Source organism: Sceloporus undulatus, chromosome 2 (genome assembly GCF_019175285.1).
Source record: "Sceloporus undulatus isolate JIND9_A2432 ecotype Alabama chromosome 2, SceUnd_v1.1, whole genome shotgun sequence".
Taxonomy (NCBI): Eukaryota; Metazoa; Chordata; class Lepidosauria; order Squamata; family Phrynosomatidae; genus Sceloporus; species Sceloporus undulatus.
In genome coordinates, this window is record NC_056523.1 from 272,929,889 (window position 1) to 272,935,888 (window position 6,000).

Here is a 6,000-nt window from a genome sequence, read left to right on the forward strand (position 1 = left end):
TGGGTATCAATATGGTGGCAGAGAATATAGTTTCTTCACTGCCACAGTTGCCATGGCATAGACCTTCCAATGGCCTCTAGCTCATGTTCGGTCGGACTTGCTCCAAGTCTTCTGCCATCATCGCTCTAGTCTACATCCCACTTGTTTCATTACCGCCTGCTCTCTAGTAAACCAGAGAGCTCGTTTGGCTCCACTTTGTGGGAGGGGATGCAATCGTCCCCCCCCCCTTTTTTATGAAAGAATTAAAGTATGGTACTTTACATTCACCTGTGGGTAAGTTGACCCAGCTTCTCGGCCTTTTTGGCTAAGATCAAGTGTAGTATCAGGGTTTTTGGTCAATTTTTTCACTAAAATTTCTAGACTTGTACATGAGTATCTACAGAATGTAACTTTATAGGGTTACACTTTGCCTTTAAGGCTACATTATTGTCTTAAACTATTTGGAGTGTCATCAGATACCACAGTTGTCCTGTCTCTGGCTTTACACACAGCTAGTCCGAAAATCAACAATATAACATAAATGACTGAGTGATTCCACCTCCTAATCAACAGGCCTAGGCTAGGATAAATTTACATCAAATTCAATGGCCAAAATGACATATCATGGTTTAGGTTGGGGTTCTTTTCTTAAATGCATACACATCACACAAAGATAACAATATAAAGCAGGCAAGACTCTCTTACTTAAGGGCTACAAACTTCAAGTATAAGAAAAATCAGGTCCAATATTTTTATTGTGGTCCTTGTAAACCTATCAGCTACATTTATAGAGGAAATATTAACTGACTAGAATTAATTGAACAAAATTATCTCTTAATGTAGCCATAAGGGTGAGATGAAAGCGAAAGTCATTGTAACATGTTTTGTAATTCTAGGGGCTAATCCGTTCAACCTAGTTTAAATGGCACAATAAGGATCTTGATAGTCTTTGGGAGAAATAACATTCTGTAACATTATGTTTCAACTCTTTTAAACATAGAAATAAATTCTGTTTATAGGTAGCAGACCAGCAGTTAGGATAGGAGTTCAATGTGGCATTAAGGAAGTTGTAGAATACTGTCTATCATTAGAACTCCAAGCTCTTCTATAAACTATTGTGAGGGTTTGATTGCATCTATGCTTTGTTTTGTCTGAAAATTAACTTTCCTCCTTTAAAGAAAAGGTATATATTGTGACTGTAAAAAAAAAAAAGGCAAATACTGGGCTGTGCAGACTGCCCCTAAGGGGCAGCCTGTAGCTGCCTTCAGGTGCATCAGATTGGGGCTGTGGCAACCTTATGCTGTAGCCCTCATCTGGCCTTTCGAGGGTGCAAAAAGTGGGTCCTTTTGGCAAACTGGAAAGGATGTGACAGCTGTGGAGCCATGGCTTTAAGGCACTCCTTTGGGGCTGCATCACGTGGACATAGTGCCAGAGGAGCTCTGTGATGCTATGCACCATGTGCAGCAGTGCATGGTGTCACGGTGCCCTGAGGGTGGAGTCGAGGCATGTGTTATGCTTCCAAGGCCACTGTGAGGTTTTACATTTGAAGAAAGAAAAGTTTATTGTTCAGACAATAAATCCTTGTTTTTCTTAAAATGTAAAATGTACATTAAATGTAAATTGTACATTAAAATGTTAAAATTCAGACTAAATCAAACTGTATTTAGACATGGTCTGAGTAAGCTGAATGGTTATATTATCTTGTTGTGAAGATTGAGTAACCAAGCTTCTTGAAAAGGATGTATGCAAGATACAATGAAGGGGTAAATGAAAGCCACATATTTTATTGGATACCTTTTCATAGGGATCAAAGAGGGATGAAATCATTCACTAACTTCATTATTTTAAGAGTAATTTTAACAATTTTAATACTGCTGTGGAAAAGTTTTGAAAATGTAGCAGTTCCATCCTATGGAATCTTACTATTTGTAGTTTTGCAAGGTTGTTAGTCTTCTCACACAGAGTGCTGTTACCTCACAAAACTACAAATCCCTGGAATCTGTAGGATGGAGCCATGGCAGTTAGACTGGTGTCTAACTGCATTATTTCTACAGTGCAGATACTCCCTCAGTCAGTGATACAGTTTTTTTGGAAAGATTCTGATCTCCAGGTGGGTTCTATATCATATATGCTGTTGTTATATGCCTTCACACTGTTTCTAACATATGGTGACCCTAAGGTGAAATTATTATGGGTTTTGCTTGGCATGTTCCTTCAGAGGAGGTTTGTTTCCTGATTCCTGATTGTTTAGGATACAAACACAGTAACCAATCCCTGATAAGGCAGTTAACTGGATGACACAACATCAGATAGTAGCACATCTATTTGCCCAACACACCCGGTTTAAAAAATTTTGAGTTGGTTCTTGATAAGAAAGAATAAAAAAGCAGAGAAAATTAGCTTTAAAAAATCAGATATGGAAGAACATGAAATTAAAAAAGCCGTATTTACAAAAAAAAAAAAAGATAAAAAGATAAACAGTATAAAATAAACAAGGGTAATGTCAAGAGTAAGATTTAAAATAAAACAAAACATTGAGTACATTTAATATCATTTAAAAGAAAACAAACCCAAATATTATGTATGCATCTGAGTCATAATTGTATGAGTCTTAGCAACAGAGAACAGTAATTTGCAACAGTTTCTGTTACACATTTTTGTATCTTCTAATAAATAAACCAAATACCATTCAGAGGGCCTTCCAGGGAATTTATTTAAGGGGGTGGGGGAGTGTATAATTTATCTTGATCTCTCATCTTTGTAAAAAATTACAAAACAACAAACAACAAAAATTACAAACATGTTTTTTGTAAGGGATTCCCTGAAAATGACCATGTAGCACAGCAGAAATTATGACATTAAGATGAGCTTTAGTAAAAACCATATGGCATTTAGAGATGGTCAAATTTTCAAAATAGTTAGCACCCTATCAATATTAAACGACAGCCCTAAATTAATTGAAGAGCAGGTGGTGCAAGAGAATATTGCATTTCTATGTCTGTAACCTGGTGAGCAAGAATAAATTTTGCCGTAGAAATGTCTTGTGTGGAAAGGAAGTTGTCAGAGAAAACTATTCTCTATAATTTGTCTCTGAAGAATTTATACCGCCTGCTAGTAAAGTTGTCTTTTTGACAAAGATGCATATAACCTGATTTGGATCTCACATAAAAAAGTTTTAGCCGGTATCTTAGTACCCAATATGAAACAGTACATTCCACTGAAGAACAGCCAGTTTCGGTCTGTAAGACTACTGACAGCACACTGTTTGGTACATAGAGCAATTGTCACAGAAGAGCAGAAAGTATTTGGTCCATGGCTGAAGAAAAACCCAGAATCCATAATGGGATGCCAAACAGCAGTTGTGACATATCCTGGCCTGGAATACCCTGGGTGCAGCAGAAACTGTCCCCCTCCCCCTTTAGTATTTTTTTTAAGGGGGGGACTATGGCTTCTTCTTTTTTACTATTAGATGCTGACTGAATAGCAAAAGTCTGATGGGTTATCAAAATGCCATAGGATTGAAAAACGAAACCTAAGCATGTAAACCATCTAAGCTGTTCAATGTTTTTTCCATTTATGACCCATTTAGTCAGGGAAGAACTCTTGGTAAAAAACATACTTTTGATTTTGCTGAAATTAATTGTTTGCAGGTTTTCTTTACAGTAATCAGCAAGCCATAAACTTTTAAGGGATTGCACTGTAAAATATGTGGTGCTGCTGCTGGTTGTGCTGTTGCTAGTGGTGCTTGGGAATTTACCCCAGTGAGTTGCTCAAAAGTATGTGTTGTGGGCAGGGCTCATTATATTGAGATGGCTCCTAATAGGTCATTCCAAACTAAAAGTTCTCAGAGGTGTAAGAGTCACTTGGGAATTTATAGGTGAATTCTAAGTTATAATTTTCTAGGTCAACTTTTCCAAATACTTGATACATCTGTCCAATAGTTGAGTGGCCAATAAGCTTCCCATTGCTAGAGATTTAAAAGCAAAAGTGTACATTATACTTGCCCTTTACAAGATATGACCAAGATATTATAGCTCTGTCTTAGTTAAAAATGCATAACTATTTTAACATGCCCTGACCACACCCTAATCTTCCTTAACAGCCAGCAGCCACTCTGAGCAATAGAAGTCTGTTCAGCTAGTGACTGGGGCATAGCAGGATGACATTTCCAGCCTCCTGCCACTAATGACCCACAGTGTCATGAGGACTTGCAACTTGTTTGTTGCACTAAAGATCTTTGGCAGATATCAACTTGCTGTGCCCCAGTCACTAGCAAAACAGACCTCTTTCACGCAGAGCAGCTCCCTGGAGTTTAAGATGGGATTTGAGGACATTCATGATTATAGCAATAATGTCATGATCTTAAACATGTAGTATAACTGAATATGAAGCAATTTGGATCTATAATTCTCCGTTACAAATCTGTAATTACAATACAGAATGCCAGCTTACACCTATTAACCCATCCACATCCGGTTGGGAAATTATTGTACACAGAAGCTCTGAAACAGAGTATGCAATTGTGGTCCTCCAGATGCTTTTGGGCTACAACTTCCATAATTCCTCACCTTTATTCTGTTATTTTTCTGTTAGGAGCTGTAAATCAACAACATGCTAGCATTTGTCTCCTACAGATACTGCTATTCCTTGATTTCATAAAACCTGAAGGGAACCATTTTTATGTGGCACTGTCCAGTACATATCTAGCAGACATGTTGCAAGTCATTCGTGGATATCAAGCTGGGTCAACCAGGTGCAGTGCTAGTATCTCACTCCATATCAATTTCTTCACTTTCTGCCCCACAGAACAGTGGGTTTATTTCAATATTCTCCTGGGCTGTTTGCTTCTTTAATATCAAAAATATAACTCTTTTTAAAACAATCTGTTTCCCCACTAAGCTTAGCATTTAACAGGCTTAATTTATAATGTTTTATTTCATTAAAGAATAAAAGACATCTTGACAATGGACTAGTGATATAGATCGTTTAATGCTCAGCTGTACCCATTATCATGAATTAAAAGAATTATATGTGGAATAGTAATCCCATCAGAACACAAGGCTTAATTGAATGGAAGTAGCCTGATAAATTGAGAACTCTGTATGAAGTGATCATTTCTTAGACTATAGCTCAGATGAATTATAGCAGGAAGCATGCATGAGTAATATTTATTATTTTATACTGGGTTATTTTAAGGTTTGTGATATGAAATGTAGGCACAGAGTCTTTAGAACAGCCAAGCCATATAACTCACATTCACACTGATGAGCCCATAGGCAATACATTGATTTATGTTTTCTTTTTGAAACAAGAGTCAAATACAAACCATGAGCATACAAGAAAGAGCAAGAGGGAATCTTCAGGCATACTATGAGATAAAAAGAACTTTTCTCTAGACATGTGCAAAACACTTTCTCAAAAGCCTTGGGGCTACAATAGCATGGTCCATGAATATATACGCTCTTTCAGTCCTGCATGTATTGTTAGCATGGTCAACCCATATTAAGACTGTACCCTATGTGCTACTGGTTGGTTTATTTGCATACATTTGTGGACTCAACTTTTTATAATATATATAATTTGTATCTTATCTTAAGGGTAAAGCATATTTTGAGTATAAAATGTCACTGGCTCATTTTGTTCGATGCCCAGGTAGAGCTGGGATAGATTGGTGCCTGAATAGGGTGTGAGGTTACTACTGATGTGTGAACACAGTTTTGAGCTATGTGGAACAATGGTCTTATTCAGTATTAGCAGGTTCTAGGAGGAGAAGGACCTCCATGGGGAATGATGAAGACATGAAAGAAGGAAATAGGGCATCCAGGTAACAGGAACCCAATAACAGGAAGGCAATAACTGTGGCTGAAGGAACGGTTCTAAATGGGAAACTTACTTGGGGGAAAAACGTGAAAAATATATACTCGACTATAAGTTGACCTCATGTATAAGTCAAGGGCAAGTTTTGCGGTCAGCATTATGGATTTTGCTATGACCCGTGGATAAGCTGAGGGTAAAATTTAG

General features: G+C 37.4%; 1 pseudogene; it reads left to right on the forward strand.

The window, feature by feature from the left end:
- Window positions 1–283: 283 nt before the first annotated feature.
- LOC121924506 lies at window positions 284–429 on the forward strand (annotated as a pseudogene).
- Window positions 430–6,000: the final 5,571 nt, after the last annotated feature.